This window comes from Mesocricetus auratus, unplaced genomic scaffold (genome assembly GCF_017639785.1).
Source record: "Mesocricetus auratus isolate SY011 unplaced genomic scaffold, BCM_Maur_2.0 Super-Scaffold_100031, whole genome shotgun sequence".
Classification (NCBI taxonomy): Eukaryota; Metazoa; Chordata; class Mammalia; order Rodentia; family Cricetidae; genus Mesocricetus; species Mesocricetus auratus.
In genome coordinates, this window is record NW_024429212.1 from 12,521,647 (window position 1) to 12,543,889 (window position 22,243).

General features: G+C 37.5%; 1 pseudogene; it reads left to right on the forward strand.

Moving 5' to 3' along the window:
* The first annotated feature begins 209 nt into the window (after window positions 1-209).
* The window catches only part of LOC101834648, a 33,672-nt pseudogene continuing 11,638 nt past the window's right edge, over window positions 210-22,243 (forward strand).

Consider the following 22,243-nt stretch of genomic DNA (forward strand, 5'->3'; position numbering starts at 1 on the left):
AAAAATGAAAAAAATCTCAGAGTGACCCAAGCAGGTGCTAACCCAGTCCAGGCCATTGGGAGCTGCTGGCATCCGCATGGAGAAGAAACACGGTAGAAGTACAGGTGGATGTAAAAGAGGAATTTGCCATTTCAATTCAAAAGACACCCACTGATTTCCGAGATTGGTCAAACAGGGATCAAGTGCAGGGCTCCTGGAGCCGAAAAGACATGAGGTCATCCAGAACTGGGATTTTCGAATGGTCCGATAAGAGAGAGACCACAATCTCGGTAAGTCCTAACTCATGGAAGCAAGGGGGATGGGGGCGGGCTTGCCAGACATGGTGATGGAGGTTGGAAGAATCCAGAGTTGGAAAAGCGACCGAGTTGAAGTTCACAGGTTGTCGGCATCTCCGTCAAAGCAGGAGGATATGCTGGGAAAACCTCCCTGGTTTCGGCGCCATATGTTGTTAATTAGGGGACCAGAACAGGCACGATGGACGGGGCACAAGCCATGGAAAGCATATTAATATTAATCATAGTTTATTATAGCGAGACTGACAGGGGGCAGACAGACATGAGAGAGAGTAAGGTAAGAGAGAAGAGGAGAGAGTAAGAGTAAGGGAAGATGAGAGAGAAGAGCTGATCAGAGAGCATAAGTGGGCAGGGGTCTGTCCTTTAAAGGGGTCCTCTGCACCTGCATGCAGACTGGTCCTCATGGAACTCTGGGATGGCCAGAGTGATGCCTGAGTGCATTCTGCCAGGTAACAGGGCAGGCCAGTGTAATGCCTGAACCTTTCAATAATAATATATAATATAATATAATATAATATAATATAATATAATGCCTGAACCTTTCAATAATAATATGTGATATAATACAATAAATATAATAATATTGAAATAAAAAAATGGAACTGGACAAAACAAAGAAAAATATCCAAAGAGAAAACATGACTAACACAAATAGATACAAAAATATCCATATTCAGACACAAAAGATTACCCTAAAACACAAAGCTGGGATGTATAATATATACTCAAAGAACCTGAAAAAAATGCCTTGACACGACATTAGAAGAAAACATCCAAAGATGCCACGAGTTCATCATGTGTTGGGTATCTACTCACATATGAATTCATAGAGACTATGGTAGCATGTACAAAGCCTCAATGGGTCTGCACAAAATGAGTCCCTAGAGCTGAAAGAAATGGACACACACCCCCATTTGCCGGTGGCCATGTCATAGGAGCCGCAGGTAGCAATTGACCTCAGAGGATCAGCTCACGTGGAATCACGGCCCCCATGGGTGAACCTCAGGCAGGGAAGCCATGAGGTGACCCCAGAGTCTCTTTCGCTTCTGCTGCGTCTTCACGTGCTTACTGCTGCCATCTTTGTCTGGTATCTGGCATGGTGTGAATGGATGTGGGGAGATCCCCACTGCCTGCAATATAGTGTGTTGATTTCATGAAAATAATCCATTCTACCAGGCATTTTTACCTATGAAATCATGGAGATGATTTCCTCTTAAGCTATAGTGTTTAACTGAAGGAATAATTTTGCACAATAATAGTGTTCATTTAATAGGATTTTCATGATTGAGGATTGTTAATAAATACATTAGGGAATTATGATGGAGGTTAGTTTAGTGAGAAAATTAACATAGGTAAAGGTAGGATAAAATGTTGCTGGTCCTTTCTTTGTAAGAGCAAAATGCTGCCTGCCAGTCAAATAACCTGTTGAGAAAAATAACTTTCTTGCTTACACTCTGTTCATCTATAACAAGTCACTTGGGTATGAATGTGCACGGATTCTTGGGGCTAGTTTGTGTTTCACTTGTAATATGTAAAATGTTTAATCATGTAATTGGCATGGAAAACATGCTGATTTTTACTTGTAATCATTCATTTGAAAAATAGCATGTAACCAAATTGTAACTTTTATATTAGATAAAAGATTTTGCTGGGGTACATAAGCTATAAGGGGAAACAGAGAAAATTAGAAAGAAAACACACCAAGAACGAGAAAATAAGGAAGAATAACGATGGGGTTAAAGGAAAACATCAAGAATGAGAGAATTAGGAGGAAAACATTGAAGAGAGCTGTTGGGGAAGTCCTGTTATTTGCTTGTTATTTGTCAATAAAGTACTGTTGAGCCAATAGGAATCTAGATGGGAGGGACTAGGAGTCCAGGAGGATGCTGGGAAGGAGAAACACAAGAGAGTCAACATGTAACGCCATGGGGGTAGGAAGCCTGGAACTATTCTCCGGTAAGAAACATACTTAGATTAACAATTATGGGGTAATTACTTAAGTCAGAGCTAGCCAGTAAGAGACAAACAAGGCCAACAGCTTCATAATGAATATAGCCTCCTGTGTGTTTATTTGGGACTCATGCGGATCTAGAACCAGGCGGGCGAGAAGGCTCCTCTTAACAGAATGGTTGTCAGAAGCGGGATTGAATTTCCACGCAAAACAACAAAAGCTTTAAAGGAATTTTAGAAACAGAAGAACAGAGAGAAGCACAGATTTTGGTAGCAGCATTTTCTCAGGTGTGCTCTGTTTTGCTAGCGACAAGCCGAGATTCACATGGCTCGCTTAATGGAGTCTTCCTGACTCGGCATAAAAAATAAAATAAAAAAAAAAACCAGCAAGGTTGTTTTAAGAGACTCTGCTAACTGATTGAAAGGTGTGTACGTACAGCTGGAAGTGGCAGCTTTTGCTGGATGTCAGCATGGACTGAGGCGGTAAGCTGGAATCACGCTTACGCCTGCCATCTTGAAACGACAGTTTAAAACAGCCGCGGTTTTACAAATAAGACACGTGGCCAGAAAAACGTAAAGATTTACAGTAAAGTCAGACTTGGATGAAGAAAATCTCTAAAGGCTTACAGTGTGTTTAAAAATATACATGAGATTGAGAGAGAAAATGAAATGGCAAAGTGGTAAATAAATGCAAAAGCCGGTGTTGTGGTGGCGCACGCCGGTAGGATTTACTCCAGAGGCAGAGGCAGGCTGATTTCCAAAGACAAACCCTGTCTCAAAGAAAAATAAATAAAAGTAAAAGAAATAAAATAATAATAGAAATAAATAAGCCACGCAAAGATGGAAAATACACAGAGAGTCTGGACACTGTACACTATTGTGTTTTTCAGTTTTTTCATTACTCAGGAAGGAACCGCTAAAGTACACTTGATTATAAATGCTGCTGAATTAATCCAACTTCTATCTTTTAAAAATGGCTTGACTTCAAAATTTAAGTGTAAGGATATGTTACTCGGAAAAGGAGTTTTAGTTTATGTTTCCACAGAAAATGAAAAGCTGAGGATTCCTTCCAGTCTTCTGTGGTTTGATGAACCAAGACCCCCGGAAGCAGATGTTCCAACAATTGAAACAGCTAAGATGATGGAGTTTTACAGACCCCGAAAATATGGACTGATACAGGTTTCTGAGTTTTGTCATGATCCCCATGGTATGAACAGCGCCCCCTTCCAGCATGAAGCAGTTTGGAATGAACGATGTCCTAATTCCCATCTTGTTTATAAATCTTTGTTTTCATTTAAATGGGGTTGTTTATAATTGGCTAATGATCACAGCCAATCTTTTTAATGGTAAAAAAGGGAATTATGTTATGGGTATTGTTTTTCATTTATTGATACAAATTCAAGGTCAATTTTGTGATATGTATATTTCTCCTCTTGATTAAGTATTGTGCTTATACTGATCTTTTAAAACGTAATACATAATTGAATACAGACTATAGATAGTTACTTTTAATAGTCAGAACTTATAGTTAGGTTAGTTAGGTTTTCTAGATATACAGAAAAATATTTGAGATAGATAAACAGTCTTCAAACCTCTCAAAGACCTTCAGAAAATGGCATTTAAAATGGTTTAGGGCTTTTCTTGACAATGAGAATTGTCTGCTCCTGGCAGCACCAATTACGTCTGAGAGGAAGATGGACATCGAAGAAACTCGTTATGGAGTTTGCTTTCAACATGGCAAGATTAGCCATTTGGGCAAGAAACTGCTCTTGCCTAGACTGACTGTTGCTGTATAAACTGGACATGCAGGACCCACAGAAAAGTGACTGCTAAACTCAGTCTTACAGGGTTCCTGCTTCATGGAAGAGTCTACAAGACTTTCTGCAGGACAAAGAAAAATGACTGACAGACTGCCAATGCAGATGGACAGTTCAAAATTTCCTGCTTTGCTGAGAAGTGTTCCAGACACATTGTGGCCTATGGGCTGAAGATGGATGCCCCAACGTTACAGAGGAACTTCAGGTGACTGTCCAGGCAGTAAGATGTCTCTGTCAATCCTAGTGTTTATATATTATCCTTCTGTGGTCTTTGATGGAGTTGAAGACAGATAGTTATAGTTTTCCTTAGTTATGATAAAAGATAAGCTACATATAGGACTTTGGACTCACAAGAATGAGATAAATGATATTTTCTTTAAATCTTGCTAAATGTTGATAGACAAAATATTGTAACTGTATTCTTACTTGATAACTGTTCTGTTATATATAATTTGACTATGTTAAAGTTAAGACCTTTCTTTTGTTTAAACAGAAAAGAGGAGATGTTGGGGAAGTCCTGTTATTTGCTTGTTATTTGTCAATAAAGTACTGTTGAGCCAATAGGACTCTAGATGGGAGGGACTAGGAGTCCAGGAGGATGCTGGGAAGGAGAAACACAAGAGAGTCAACATGTAACGCCATGGGGGTAGGAAGCCTGGAACTATTCTCTGGTAAGAAACATACTTAGATTAACAATTATGGGGTAATTACTTAAGTCAGAGCTAGCCAGTAAGAGACAAACAAGGCCAACAGCTTCATAATGAATATAGCCTCCTGTGTGTTTATTTGGGACTGATGAGGATCTGGAACCAGGCAGGCGAGAAGGCTCCTCTTAACAGAGAGCTGGAAGGAAAATATCAAGAGAGACAGAAGGAACATTTCTGGATGGAGATAAGAGTACAGAATCAGAAGGCAGAAGAATAAAGAAGGAAACCATCAAGCGAGTGTGTGTGTCTTTACCCTTACCCCATAGAAAATAATGTCATAGTATGCTGACTCTGTGGATTTCCCTTTGAGCCCTGTGCTGCTCCAGGCTGGTCCCCAGGCAGCAAAACAATCCCTTACCCACAACTTCTCCCCTATAATTTCTTCTAATAGTTTTACAGTTTTAAATTTTAGACTTCAATATTTTGTTTGTTTTGCACTTCAATGTTTATTCCATTTTACATTGACTTTTGCAAATTATGAATGATAACCAGCTAAGTTGAGTCAGTAGCAGATTGATACCAAGTTTTATGGAAAATTCTGCCCTACTAGGTGTTCTTGGTACCTGTGAAGAAAACTCAATTAGCTTGACATGTATGAGATCATGTCTGGGTTTCCCATTCTGTCCTACTGGTTGACTGGTTTTATAAAAGTTCCCGTTTTGCTGATGACTACTTATTTTAGCATAGTACGACATAATACACAATCAAATGTAATAATAGATTATATAGTAAATTGCTTCTAGCTCCAGTTTTGGCTAATGTTTGTCATGGGCGCTAAGTAAAATTGTATTCATTTGTGAAATCGCCATGTATGTGTTTCCTGCATGTCGGTTCATTCACTAGGATTGGGTTCTTGGAGATAATATTAGCATCTCCTATTTCACAGGCAAAAATACATTTCAGAGGCAGTTATTCCTATATAAGTACTATGTGCTAACTGTCTGTGTAGTTGGAATTGTGATATCATATTCACTCTGTTCATTCAGTGGCAAGAGATAAGAATGCTGAACCCTTTCTAAAATGTTAGCTCAAACTAGCATTTCCAAACTTCTGTCACCTAAGGGATTGAGAATTAAATGTTATATTTCCAACAATTTACCTATTTGCAGAAGTCTCTTTTTTTCCACATAGTTAATAAAACTAAATCACAACTATTAATGATGTCTTCTCAAAAATAAAAATATTGACAAAAATAATAATTTTCCAATTTTAAATATTCCCAATGAATTATAATTTGGGATTAATAGTATATAGAAGGGCTACTGATTTTTAAGCTGATTTTGTATCCTGCCACTGCTGTAAATCTTGACCATTCTAAGAGGTTTCTGATTTAAAAAAAATTGAATCTCTTAAGTAAAATATCCTATCATCTTCAAATAGAAATAACATCATTTTCTTTCCTGTTTGAATCTCCTTAGTTTCTTTCTCTTGTCTTAATGTTCTAGCTAGTTCTGAAGCACTATGTTGAAATGGATTGGGGACGTGGACAGCCTTGTAGTTTCCCTAAATTCAGTGGGATTGCTTTTTACTATGTTTGCTGTGAGTTTTTCATACACTGCCTTTATTATTCTAATGTTTGTGCTCTTCAACTCTGCTGTCTCTAGAACTTTTATCCTGAAGGCATGCTGGATTTTGTCAAAGGATCTATTGAAATGATGTTGTGGTTTTTTTTCTCTATAACTTCATTTGTATGGTTTGTTACATCATTTATTTATGTATTTTAAAGTGTCCCTGAATCTCTGGGATAAAGTCAATTTGAATGATCTGTTTGATATATATCTGAGTATGGTATGCTAGCATTTTTATGAAATATTTTTGCATCTGTATTTATGTGGATAATAGCCTGTAGTGTTTTGATTGTTTTGATTTGTTTCTTGTACAAAAATTGGAGTGCTATTTTTAAATTACCACTTTGTTTCAGCTCATACAGTACCTTCCCCTCTTCCTTTCTTCTTTTATGTTTTTTTTATTTCCAGGAAATATTTTTTACCCTGTATGATAGGTAGGAGTCTGAAGGAAAATCAAGGACTTCTGCTAGAATTCTCATATATCCAATAGGATGCTTAAAGAAAAAGTTTACTGAATAAAAATTCTGCAATTAGTTTTATCCTGTAAGTTTCATCTCCTATGAGTATTAAAATAAAAATAATGCATAATTTTATCTCTTATTTTTTCAGTGTTCCCATAGCCTTATCACAAGCTTGTGAAACATTGTTTAGAGGGCTTTAAAATCTCCCTTTAAGACTGATTTGTTTTGTTCAGCTCAAAGATAAAAGATAACAGAATCTCATTTTCCTCTGTCAAACTGAAGAACATTATAAAATAATTACAGACTTGCTTCTTCTATTGGCTTAATTATACCCTGTAAGGGTATATTCTTTGATTAATCTGAATATATGAAAACATGTTTTATTTAAGTATCATTTTGTTATTTTCAACTTTTATTAGGTTGTTAACTGAAAAAGAGTTCAGGAAATATATTTTCACTAAGCTTTGTGAACCCCAAACAGTGAAAATAGTTCTATACACAATCGCAAACAATAGTAAGTCTCTGTATTAAAGTGGTCTAATTGGTTCATTGTGATGAAGTTGCTTAGGATGCCACATATGTTTCTTCTTCCTTCATTTACATACAATAAATATGTGACCTTGTCTTTGTGTCTGGCTCATCAAACAGCTTCCCAGACGGTTAGAAGTAGCAGCATTTTCTGTGCCATTCAGACAGCATGACAGCTTGAAGAAAGCCAGATTTCTTCTCAAGTTATTGTCTGATCTGGCCCAAGTCTGTAACTGTCAGTATGGATTTCTGTGCTGGATTATTCCAGTTGCCATTTGAGACTGAGTAGGTCGCACTTATGGAAATTATTGTCTGGGAGAAAATGAGTAGATCCTGGAGCAATAACTAACCCAAAAGGATGGTTGTTCAGAAATATATATGACCTTGCTTACATCCTTGAAAGATTGAAAATAGACAAATTCCTGGCAAGAAGGGACAATGGAGAAAATTAAGCTTTGGAAATTCATCTAGCATTTCATCTAGCTTTCCCTCATAGACTGTAGACATAAAAAATCTATATTTAACATAGAAAATAACATTTTATTTTATATGTCATATTTCTGCATAGATTTATATGTCATGTTTCTGTAATATCCTTCATATAGACAACTTTAAAGACTTACATGATGCATATGATTGCATTTAAATAAATTCCACTAGAAAGTGAAAAGCCAAGAGGAAAATCAGTCTTACATCAACTCAGGCTCCCAGTTGATGAACACTGTCTCAAAGTAGCAGCCAGGGACAGAGTACATTCTCTGTGACGTCTAATAGAGGCGGGATCTGGGTACTGAGAGCTTTCTCAGAGACCTGCACCACACTGTGAAGTGAGAAGCAGAAGCAGAACATGAGACAGAACAGGGCATGCAACTCAGCATTGTGAGATGTCCTTTTTCATGAATTTTCTCTAAGTATCATGCTAGTTGACTCAATGCTTTAGTAAGAATAAGGAAAACTCATTAAATTTGGGAATCAAATTTAAAATGATTGATGACTTATGTAATGCATATTCCTGAAATTGACATCTTTTATCAACAGTCTCACAATGCACAATTAGGTAAGTTAAATATTGTAAAAAAATACAAAATCCATGAAGATGGAAATTCTTACAAAAGTGGGAATAGATGGCTACCGGGATTAGACAGATAGTAGTGATGAAGTCAGATGACTTAGATTTTAGTGGCAAAAGACTGAATGCCTTTCCCTAGGATCAGTAGCAAATTAAGGTTGTCTACTGGTGGTATTTATGCAATGCAATGTTTAAGAATGAGTTGTGTGCAATCAAATGCTCCACCACTTTGCTATAGTTGAGAGAATATCTTAAATGCCCTTCTCTGATAATGAGATTGATGACTGCCTTAAATGCCATCATAGAGCATTCATCTAGTAGATGATGGAAGCAGACACCCACAGCTAGGCACTGAACTGAACTCTGTCTGGAATCCAGTTGCAGAGAGGGAGGATTGATGAGCAAAGGGGTCAAGACCACACTGTAGAAACACACAGAAACAGCTGACTTGAACAAGGGGGAGCTCATGGACCCCAGACTGATAGTTGGGAAACCAGCAGAGGAATGTTCCAGAACATGGATGTTAGTTTAGATGTCTGATTAATCTATGGGGCCTCTGATAGTAGATCAGTACTTATCCTTAGTACACGAATGGACTTTGGGAGCTCATTCTACATAGAGGGATGCTCTCTCAGCCTAGACACAAGGGTGAGGGGCTAGGCCCTGTTCCAAATGCTATGACAGACTTTGAAGATCCCCCATTGAAGGCCTCACCCTTCCTGGGGAGCAGAAAGGAGATGGGATAGGGAGTTTGGTGGGGAGCAGGGGAAGAGGGGAGGGAGAGGGAACTGATATTGACATGTAAAACAAGCTTGTTTCTGATTTTGAACTAAAAAATGAGTTGTGTGAGCTACAACTTTGACTTGTCAGGCAATGGTAGCATGATTGATAAGGGTAAAATGACAAAAAACTGCTGTTTGATTAGATTTGCCGTTCATGTCACAAACACTGGTTCTGAAAACCAGGTCCAGATCCAGCAGCTGGGGAGGTGATATCCCTTAGGGCCAACTTGCTACTATTTTCTTGCATAATGGAATAGCTGTTAAACTGGCTTCTCAATAATCATGTTTCTTCTTGTAGGTTAGTGCTGGATACAGGATTCTTCAGTTATGTTTTTCATTGCAGTGAATGGTGGGTGAAGAACATGCTTCTAACCGGCCATTGTTTTCAAACAAAGGGATGGTGGAGTGGTTTGTTCCAATGAACAGAGCTACATCACTCCCTCCATAACTCTTGAAATGGCAGAAGAGGGCATGTAAATTAAATAAGAGCCAGAGGATGAGTCCCTACCCCTGACCCCCACCAAGTTTCTTTTCTCAAACAACAGAAACTCAATGACAGCAAAGCACAGTTTCCTGTCTTGGAAAGTGAACGCTGAGTTAAGCATACCATGTGTCAGGAATCCAAGCATCATGGGACTCACGACTTGAACAGCTCCTTGAATGCTGAGATTATTTCTGCTCACTAGATCAAAGGAAATTCCTGAAGGGCTTTGTTTTATAAGGAATCACTTACTTAGATTTTATTGTTAGACTTCCTTTGAAAGAAGCCATGAAAGAACTAGTATAAATTTACTGCTATCAAAAAACATTTTATTTTCTATTAACCATGTTGTAAATGTCCATTTCAGTGCAAAGAACAGATGTGTTTCATTTCTTATTGTTAGTCATTAAATGTAATTATTATATTCAATTCCTAAGAATGATTTGAGGTGACCTTCAAAGAAAAAAATGCAATAAAAAACATTTTGAAAGCCAAAAGCAGATCTCAAAGGGAAAACAATAAAAATTAATATTAAATTTCAATTTCGCATGGGTGATTCCTGTGGTAATATTTGTAAAAGTTAACTGGAGGGATTCTTGGGGAATATAGAGTGGCAGGTGGAAGACCAGTTATCCTTCATGTAACTAACTGGGAGGAACTGGGAGAGTGTAACGAGATTCCCTGAGGCAAAGAATACTAGAGGCACTGTGACTTCTGAGAGCAGAGAGCTCTGTGATGTGGGGCTGAACATCTGTCGGCAATATCAGTGCTGCAATCTGCAACTGTGGGTGATTACAGGTGGCCGGACATTCAGGCTGTGCCCGTGGAGGCCTGCTGCTAAGATAAAATCACAAAACACAGTTAGTTTCGTAAATATCCAAGGAATTACAGACATATAGTTAGCTTTCCCTAGGGACATTTCCTGAACTTTTATACAATTAAGATTGAACACTTTCATTCACAACCCCCAGAGCACAAAGGTGAACTATTTTTTTCAGGTTTCTGAAGTGAAAATAAAATTTCTTTTAGAAGAGTCACTCAGAATCCAGTGAAACCTTACTTATGCCTCAAGAGTTGTTAAATCAAATAATAAGGTAAATATGAATATGTTCTTTGAAAATGGTAGAAATACAAACAGTTATTAGTTTGGAACTAGGCCAATAAAAGATCTTTATGAAAGGTTGTGTAAATATCAAAGAGCTGGTAGTAGTCATTATATAACGAAAGAGACCAAACACAGTGATAATTTTCTTGGGTTATAAGCAGAATATTATTACCTGGATTTAATATAATTGCTCTGAAGCTCCATTTTCCCCCCACATTTTCCAAGAAACCAAGCAAACCATGAACCAAGAGTTTTCTGAGTCATTATAGGCTTGCAAATCATTACCAAGGATGCCATGGTGAGAGATACAATTGATAAGAGTCATGTTTTGTATACCATGGAAACTCTTCATTGCCAATGCTCAGCTTAGAAACTTTGGAAGCACTAAACATTTCAGAAGTGGGTGATTGTTTGCAGACCATTTGAAGTCAATGGAGCAATTAGACATGAGACACAGGTTTCCGTTTGGCATAAATGAGTAATCACCTCATTTCCAAGACTCTGTTTCTTAACACCTAAAACCATCTCATACTCTGCTCTCAAGGAAAAGAAAAATAAGTTTTCACCCCACAGCAGCAACCTGAGGTTATGTCAACTCAGAGGCAGCTTTGACCACTGTCTTTGTTTCCTCAGCAAAAGAGAAAGTAAAAATAATATGCTTTTAATATCCTAGACCTCTTTTCCTATATTGGAGGTTGCATTTTGATTGAGATATAAAGAACGGTTATTGAACACAGCCAGTTTATTCTAAATCTTGGAATGCTGAACAACTTAGGAGGCAGACCCAACCACACTCTTTAACACTGAAAATGTTACCCAGCTATGTTGCATTGCAGAATATTCTGCTGGTTTTTAATATCTTGCATGAAGTCAATGGAAATCCACTTTGCGAATCCTCAGAACATCTAAGTGCCATTCGCCAGCAACTGGAAAACCTAAAAATTCCAGCCAACTATCATATGCCCATGCAGCAATAAATTAATTGAGAGGTTGTCAACATGGGCTTATTAAATAGATATTCACTTAAAAATTTATTATTATATTCTGTTTTAATTAATTTATTATTTACCCTGAAGCTATGAAATATATTTAGATTAATTTACCAACTGGCTCATTTTCCCAAAGTTTTAATTATCATCACAGTGCATCTGTAAATAAAATCCTTGACACCTGATTTATGTCTAGATTTTTATAGATTATATCATATTTTTAAAGATACAGATGTGTAGAACTCAAAACATTTAAATTATTTTCTAGTAAAACAAGGGCACAATAAGTGGTTTTGAAATTTTGATGTATTATTAAAACATATACAATCTAGAGAAGTGTAAAACCCTAAAACAGTATATTGTATCTCAAGTAAAATTTTTTTAAACTTAAGTATTGTATGACTTTAAATTTTGGAAGATTTTGTACTAATTTATTACATGAATGGAATAATGTTTACTCAGTGATGCCTATATACATGGCTTCCTCAGTAGAATAATGTATGCATATTTACCCATGTATATGTAGTAAAAATAATGAAAGGAATAATTTACAAGGTTGCTAGGGATAGCATGGGAAGATTTGGTGGGAGAGAGGGATGGGTGGAAATCATGTACACACAGCATTGATACATGAAATTCTCAAAACATTAAAAATATTACATTAAATAGACCTATAAACGTAATTGAAATTTTATTTTATGGTCTTTACCCAGAGCACATGGAAGCGAGCACAACAGAAAGATAATTGCAGCATGGTGTCTACACAGTGTTAGTATATTCACAAGGTATTTTTAAGATGCCATCTACAATTCACAGTTTCTATTTTTAATGATTAATGTTTTAATTGCGTATAAGTAAAATTACAGTATCTTCCCATCATCTGTTGATAATATCATTTCCTATGGAATGGAGAGTGCTTCATATTGTCTCTCAGTTCTCTGAGTGCTTTGTCTATATGGTGACTGAATTTCATAGTCGCTTGACAGACACATCCGGGAAATGGGAACCTCAGTTCAAGAATTGCCTCCATGAGACTGGCCTGTAGGCGTCGCTATGGGACGTTCTCTTGATTGGTATATGACTTATGAAGGCTTGACCCACTGTTGGTGTTACCATCCCTACCTAGTAGGTGGATGGACCTATGTTATCTAAAAGAGCGAGCTCATCGTTATTGTTTTTATACTTAGTATATTTTCTATAATACATTACATATGGTTATACATAATATGTTTGGAAAATACTTATAAATACATTTTTTAGAAAGTAGTAACTATACACGAGCCTGGGAGCTATCTCCTCTGTTATTTCTGCATAAAGTCCCTTGCCTTAAGTTCCTTCTTTGGCTTCCCTTGACAGTGTACTGTAAGCTGTACAATATGTTAACCCTTTCCTCTCCAAATTTCATTTGGTCTATATTCCATCACTCCATTAAAACAAACAATAAACTTGTATGCATTCCATTAGGAGCACCTAGTTTGGACGTGGTACATGTTGTAGCTTTTGTGTGATTAATGTTATCATGTAGAAGCCTGTATTTCTGAGCCAGTTCTCACTTTGTGACAGTGTGAATGAATATGCCCGAGTTTTAATTCAAGGCGGCACAGGATGGCCCTGGGATATTGTAGATCGGAAGATTTCTGCAGTTCCAGGAGGTAGTTGGCTAAGACTTGCAGAAAATAATCTGCCTTCTCAAAGCTCATTTTAGTGCATCGAATGTTTGACATGTGGCATTTATCCTCATTAACTTGTTCCCTCAGCAATTATTTGTGTTTTTCGTCTCCATGTGAACTATCTTTCAAACTTTGTATCTGGTACATCTTAAGAGGCCTTTCTTGATTTCAGATACTCTATTTCAGTAGCTCCTGTCTCTTATCTGAGTCCCTCCCATTAAAAGCTTTGTTCTTCCAGAGAGCAAATTGCAGTTTTTGTTCTTATTGTTCTTGAAGCTTTATCTACTTTCTTACTCATCTCTTCTGGAAATTAGTTTTTCTACTTCTCTACTTCTCTCTTTTCTTCGGGGTTTATATTGAATCGATATTTAAGCACAGGAAACTTCCACAACTTTCAAAAACTAAAACTTACACATTTCCTTTTAGCCAGGATTCAACATTTTGTCTCATCTTCTTTTTAATTTAATAATAACGACAGTGTAATAGTTTGTAATAATAATAGCTTTCCTTGATTGTATTATTAATTTAATAATTCATGACTGTGCTCGTTTAAATGATAATGTCCATACTAAGCTCTGGAATTTGAATACTACTTTTTTTTCTGAATAGGCACTTTTGGGGGACACTTAGGAGGTGCGGCCTTGCCAGAGGAAGTTTGTCACTGGAGGTGTGGTATTGACAGAGGAAGTATGTCACTGGGCACAGGTTTTGAGAATTTGAAAACGTTCATCGTTTCAAGTTCCCTCTCTGATTTTATTTTGGGGGAGGTACACACACAGTGGTGCGGTCTGTGGGTCATAGAGTTGTTATTTGTTGAGGAGCCCATACTTGCTTTTCATAGTGCTAATTTAAATATCCATCTACAGTGTTCAGGGTTCCCCTAGTCTTGACATAATAGCTATTCCTACATATTGTTTATATTTTGATAGCCATCATTAGAATTCACGTGAGATGAAATCGCTGTAATTTTGGCTTTCATTTTCATGTTGGATTTTGCATTCATAAAGTTCTTGAAAAACTACCTGTCTTAGCAATTCCTTTATATTTGGTGGTCATACTCTTGTGTATGTAACAGTTGTGATGAAAACACCTTTTATGAGGCACTTCACAAAAGTTTATCTTATCATGAGTCACTTCCTAATCTTTTCATCTTGAATTTTGTGTAATATTTAGTCTCCATTACCTCCAACGTAGTATGCTAAAACACTTCTTATCAATAGATTTGGAGATCTTACATAAGAATATCAATTATATTGGTCATCACATTCTTGTTAATAGTGAGATATAATAATCAGTTAAATTCCCAGGAGTTACATCTCATTATAAAGTCCATAGTATGGAATAGTAGACAGGAATTTAGGAGAATTTGAGTGCATAGAACAATTGGAGTAAACACACAATAAACATTTTAGAAAAGTAGAGTACACATTTATCCATATAGTATATGTAATTGACACTTGTTTTTGAGTTTAAAATGTTCCATTTTTCAATGTGTATTTGTGATTGAAGGAAATGCAAATTTTAAACAAATGATACTTACTTAGCTGATTAGATTATATTTATACACTCCAATTATCTTACCGAAGCTTTTTCAATAGTATTTCAATGATAAGCAGTATGACATCTCACAAATATCAGTAAAGCATAAACATCTCAGAAAACATAGAAATGATCTTTTAACTGGCTGAGCTTTTGAGTAATGAGAGTAATATAGTGTCATTAAATGGCATATTTGTCCTTTCACAGAGACATCTTATTAATAGAAATTTTTGAGATACGATTAGTGAGACAGCAGCTGGGGAGACACCTGCTATTCTGGACCTTAATTAAATGTGTGATGTCACACATGTGACCAGGAGGAAGGGTGGAGAGGACAAAAGTGAAGCATTAGTGAAAAAAAAATGAAGGTAGAAGGGCATTACAAGGAAGACAAGGTTAGGAACATAAAGAGATATATTGCAGCCATAGTCATGGAAACATCTTACAGCAGGATGGCTACTGAAGTTAGTATTCAGCTAAAAAAAGCCAGGCATTTCACTTGGAGCAAGAACCTCCACATATCCTGGGTAGATTTCATTGTGGATCCTTCGAGAAAGAATCCCTGTTTTTGTTTTTAAAATCAGGGCTATATTTAAAACTGAGGCTTACAGATACTCAGGTTCAGATTGAAGCAGGGATACATATATGGAAAGGGAGTGCATTGGAAATTTGCTAGTGGTTAAATAATGAGACTTAAGGTCAGCTGTGCTCTCTCCATTAGTCATGCAGTCACCGTCAGGCAGGATCACCATGACCCACTAATCAATCTCCTTCAGGTACCCAACGTCTGAACATACACGTATCAACTACACTGAATGATCTCAGCAGGCTGTGTTTATAAAAATAAGTACATATTTGTACATGTGTGTAATGACAAGAATAAGAGGCCATGGATTTAAGAAGGAATGAGACAAGGAAGGAGGTGGAGAGAATAAGGGGAAATTATATAAATATAGTGCTGGCATATGAAAATTTCAAAGGCAAAATAAAAATAAAGCTAAACAAGCATAGGCCGGCACAAAAGCTAGAAGGAAGGACTCTTTTGTGGCCTCTGCTTCAGGTTTCTGACTGAGTTCCTGCCCTAATTTCTATCTATTAGGGACTATATCTTGAGAGTGGAAGCCAAATAATCCCTTTCATAAAACAAATGAAGACACGAATTGAATGTTTCAAGCCTTGAAAGAGTATGAAGACTGAAAAGGGTTAATTATATGAAGATATTTCAATATCTTACATATTACAAAATGAAGACATTACATTCATATGTAATGTAAAATCCCATTGCATTTTTATTTAACCTTACTTAAAGACAGACATTAACAAAAGATAAAACTCTGTTAAGAAAGAAGAGATGAATAGATGAGATGAAATTATTTTTAAGAATAGTTCATCTAAGTAATTGTCTAAAATAATGATACCAGTAGGCATGCTAACGTGAATGTGTGAAAATTCTATGAGGACTCAACCCTATACAGAGAAGTATAGGCAACTACGGAAAGCTGAGGGTTGGAAATAGTCTTCTACAGGGAATAGAGCATCAGTTGTATATTGTAGGAGGAAGTCTATGCCGCCATTAAACATGTGACTTACTAAGCTTCATTTTCCGTAATTGTGTGTCGTGTATCGTTACAGCGTCCGTAAAGCCAACAGTATATCCAATATCAAATGATCCAATATCTTTATATAGACCGAGCAGGTTATATTGCTGTCCGTTCAAAAATGTGTCGAATATATACTATGAACTTATAAACAAAAAAATTTAACCTGCTTAATATTTTCAGAGACACTAACTTCTGAATGAGAAGCATATTAAAGAATATGACTGCTCTACACAATATTAAAACACTTGCAATATTGACGTTCCACACACAGTTTACATCAACCTGATCATCTGTTTATAGTATGTAATTTCCCTGTTTTCTTTTTATTTTCAGAGAAAGTTTTGAGTAAAAATTTCACCCCATCAGTTCTATAAAACTTTTCTACTAATAAAATGAAAACAGGGTTAAGGTTTGTGAACATTCTTAAGTAAAGCGAGCTAGGAAGTTGGTGGAAATTATTTATATAAATACATTTATACGTACATATTTATATATACAAGTATATATTATTTGTAGGGGTGTGAATTATCTTACATCGTATAGTATGGTTTAAAAGGAATCTCAAATGACCAAGAAATACTTAAAGAAATGCTCAACATCCTTAGTCACCAGGAAAATGCAAATCAAAATTACTTTGAGATTCCATTTTTATTTATTTATTTGAAACAAGCTTGTTTTGCATGTCAATCCCAGATTCTGCTCCCTCCCTTCCTCTCCTGCTCCCCACCAATCCCTTATCCCATCCCATTTCTGCTCCCCAGGGAGGGTGAGGCCTTCCATGGGGGATCTTCAAAGTCTGTCATAGCATTTGGAGCAGGGCCTAGGCCTTCCCTCACGTGTCTAGGCAGAGAGAGTATCCCTCTATGTGGAATGGTCTCCCAAAGTTCATTCATATACTAGGGATAAATACTGATCCACTGCTAGAGGTCCCATAGAGTGCAGAGGACTCCTAAATGACACCCACATTCAGGGGGACTGGGTCGGCCCTATGCTGGTTTCCTAGCTACCAATCTAAGGCCAATGAGCTCCCCCTTGTTCAGGTCAGTTGTTTCTGTGGGTTTCTGCGACCTGGTCTTGACTCCTTTGCTCATCCCTCCTCCCTCTCTGCAACTGGATTACAGGAGTTCTGCTCAGTGTTTAGCTGTGGGTGTCTGCTTCTGCTTCCATCAGCTACTGGATGAAGGCTCTAGAGATTCCATTTAGCACACATAAGATCATTAACACAAGTGGCAGCTTATGATGGTGAGGATGTGAACGAAGAGGAACACTCCTCCATTACTGGTGGGAGTTGGAACTTGGACGGCCACAATGGAAATCAGAAAACTGGGAATCAATTATCTCAAGACCCAGCTATGCATACACCTAAAAGACACTCCATCACACCACAAGAACACTTGCTCAACTATGTTCATAGAGGCTTTTTCTGTAATATCCAGAAACTGGGCACAAAGATGTCCTTTACCAAAGAATGGATTAAAAAAAAAAGATACATTTACACAATAGAGTATTACTCAGCTTTTTTTTAAAAAATAAATCAATTAGAGAAAACCACCCAGAAAGACAAACATGGTATGTACTCACCTGTAAATGGATATCAGCTGTTAATTAAGGATAATCACGCTGAAGTCCACAGGTCCAGAGAGGTTAAGTACCAAGGGAGGCTCTAGAGGGACACATAGCTCTCCCTGGGAAAGGGAAATAGAATAATTTTTTAGGTGGGCAGAGAACAGGTGGGCATGGGAAAAGGAGGGAATCAGGTAAGGGAGAGAGGGGTGGAGGGAGAGAGTATGGAGAGAGACCACTGGGATTTGGGGCCATTTAGTGGGCAATGTGGAAACACAGTGCAGTAGAAGCTTCCAGGAACTTACGAGGGTGACCTTAGTTTGGACTGCTAGTAATGGAGGATATGGAGCCTGAATCTGCCCATCTTCTGTAACCAGGCAAGGCCTGCAGTCATAAAAACTTGGACACCAACCCAAGTCACAAAACCAATGTGGTGGGACAATGGTGGCTCAGAACTTGTGGGAGTGGCCAAACAAAGGTTGGTCCAACTTGAGGCCCATGCTAGGAGACAGCAACAGCACATGCCTGGCACTGCCCACATCTCCAGGAACGAGAATCTGTATGGCCCACACACCAAGGATAAAGGATAGCACCAAAGACCACTGGCAAAAAGAAAGTCACTGAAATGATGTCCAATGATATTATGCTGTACTTAAAGTTCAGGGCATAGCCAAATCATCATCAGAGAGGCTCCTGGTGGGAGCACAGTCACACAATAGACAGAGCTCTGGAAACCTGGTGGAAGGGGATTGGAAGGATTGTGGGAGCCATAGGGTTGGAGGACACCAGGAGAACAAGGCCCACAGAATCAACTAAGCAGGGCTCATAGAGGCTTACAGAGACTGAAGCAGTAACCACAGAGCCTGTAAGGGTCTGCGTTAGGCTCTCTGGAGAAATGTTGTGGTTTTAGGGGATTCCTAACAGTGAGGGTGTCTCTGACTCTTTTATCTGCTCTTGGGACCCTTTGCCTCCTATTGGGTTGCTTCTCCCAGCCTTGGTATGAGGGTTTATGCATAGTCTTTCTGTATCTTGTTATGCCATGTTCTGCGGATACCCCTGGGAGGTCTGCTCTTTTCTTGAAGGGAAAAAGAGGATCAGTAGATTGGGAGCAGAGGGGAGGGGGGGAGGGGAGAGTGGAGGGAGGGGAGGCAGCAGTAAGGATGTATTGTAGGATAGAAGAATACATTTTAAAAAATAATAAAAATAATCCTTTGATATTCTAGAAATTTTAAAATATCCCAATTGGAATTCACCCATATCCATGGAATACCTGTGAGTATATACAGGCTGGGGTACACATGATGACAAATACTTACCTAGTAAGAAGAAAGCTATGATTTAAACCCAAATTTAATGACTCCTTATCTGTTCCCTGTACAACAATATTAAATATTTCCCCACATTGTTCTTTACAAGCACACAACTACAAGGAAATGCAGGATAAGGCCACATCTCAATACGGAGTTTCTTAAATCACAAATTAATTAGCTATGACTAAAGTGATATAATTTTAAATCAATTTTGATATCACTAGATTAATTGTAAGTAATAAAATGGCTTAGAGAGAAAAAGATATATCAATTTTCATATGTAAAATGACTTTATCACTGCTGGAGAAGACAGCAAATTTGTCTTATAGATGGCTACTGTGCCAACACAGATGAGAAGGAGCTGCATAAAAAATACACCACACACACTTGGTTACGGTAAGATTCCTCTTCCGTCAGTCCAGCCATAATTTCAACAGTCAGGGTTGGCATGTTAAATAACTCTAGTTAGTGAGAAAGAACTATGTGTAGAGTTACTCCAAGATACAAGGTCAATCAGTGACTAAACACACATTTCCATTACTTGATTACATTTGATGAAAACCTATTAAACAAAGCAAGCATAAAATAAAAGAGAAAGTAGAATTTGAAAATAGTCTTTGACTAAGGAAAATTTTAGAACAAGAATTATTTTTGTATAATGGGAAATCTATGTTTTTCTATACTTTTACCTGCTTTGAAAACAAAATATTCATGAGTGATGAGCAAAAGGGACAAGACCATGATGGTGAAGCCCACAAAGACAGCTGACCGGATAAAGGGGAGCTCATGAACCCCAGACTGATGCCTGAGAGGCCAACAGGGGACTGATCCAGGCTCCATGAATGTAATGTCAGTAAGGAGGCCACAGAAATCACTGGGGCCTTGGGTAGTAGATCAGTGTTTACCATGATTTATGAATGATCTTTGGGAGCCCATTCCAAATAGAGGGATGCTCTCTCAGCCTGGACACATGGGGAAGGGCCTAAGTCCTGCCCAGGATGAAATGAAAGACTTTAGAGATCACCCACAAGGAGGGCCTCACCCTCCCTGGGGAATCATGTAGGGATTGGGTGGGGAGCTGGGGGTCCTGGTGGAGGGACAAGGGAGGAGGTGTGGGAGAGGAAGCTGGGACTGACATGTGAAACATTCACGTTTCTAATTTAAATTAAAAAAATAAAAAAGAATGTAAAAAAAAAAGTTCATTCTTTGGAAAGGAAATCCGTTTTTTTAAGCGATATGGCCCCTGGGAGTTTTCTTGTGCTCCAATAGATGACACTGATCCCTGCACATTCTGGTAGCACTAAGTGAATTCAAGCACTATCAGAAAGAGCATTTGATTATGAAGGGAAGGAGGTTGATAGGAGACAGGAAAGAAGTAGGAGGGAAGCTATGGGGAGATGTTATATGTCTTCATGAAATTACAAACAATGGAAAATTTGTCCTTCTTTCTAATTTTAAAGGGAAATTTGCTATATTTACTGGAGAAATAGAGTATTGGAGCCAAATAGCACAGTCATCATTTAACAAACTTATCTTTTCTTTAATAACGAGAACTGTTGTACTCTGTCCTTTTAGCAGACATCCCCAACACTATGAGACTTTATTAATGTAGTTCCTTTGTCGCATATTAACTGTCTGTTATTTTCATGGATCTTTTAAGTCTCTTCCCTGTTGTTAACCATTTATGTATGAGCAAGCAGAATCCCCTGAACTCTGAAGATAATTCAAAATATTGGGTAGTTGCAAACATAATGCTTTATACATTACACCAATTAAATTATTCAAAGAATTTAAACATTTAATGTCATTGAGTTAGTAAGGACATAATAGTGATTCAACGTTCTCTTTGATATTTGCTGACTGGTTTCCAACATCGTATGCTACTGAACTAGCAATGCAATGGACCTAAGTAGCACCTAGTTTAAGTCAGAAATATCTACACATGATCTTACAAAAGAGCATTAAATATCATTTGAAATATTCTCAATTTTCTAGAAGAATCCTCTTTCCTCTAGGTTAAATGTGAACTTTTACACTGACTTGTTATGAAAAATTTAAGGACAAACATTAACGCAAGAACAACTGAATCTAATTTTGCCATCATTGTTGATTTTGATCTTAAAATATGCAAAATAGCATTTGTTTAATGCCTTTCTCTGTCCCATATTAAAGATTACAATTGGAAATATACCTTTTGTTTTCGGAAAGACAAGAGCTAAAGGTGGGTTTCAAAAGCCAACATTGTCCATGTGACCAAAAGAATATTTACAGAATTCATCCCTTCTAAGATAACTTCAAATCAGTTGCTGGCCCATCTAAAAGTCACCGGGAGGAGCATAAGGATTGAAACTGCATTGTTGGATGCGTATCAACCATACTTTAAGTTAAGAAACACTTACATCACTAACTGCTTCTTGCACTTTGGCTTATATTTTCATGACTCTGTGGGTTTATTTTTGGTGGAAGCTGGTACAGGAAGGGTTGAAATCATTCTCTTTCATGAGTATATCTTTCTTATGCTAACGTTATCTACACTATCATTTTACTTTTCAGGCCTGATTAATAACAACATAGGTCAAAGTAAATGAGCATGAGATTTATGTTAGTGCAGGATATAATTCTACACGTTTGCAATTTCTCTCCACACATAATCACGAATCTAGAATTGAGGTCTACAGAAGTCTTTAACCACTGAGCTCTCTTCAACCCAATATAACCCAGAAAATGTGTAAGAATTGTATGCATATGACATGTTTAGAAATGTGTAACGTTGTGTAACTTGGTCTATCTGTGGGACTCCTAGCTGTGGG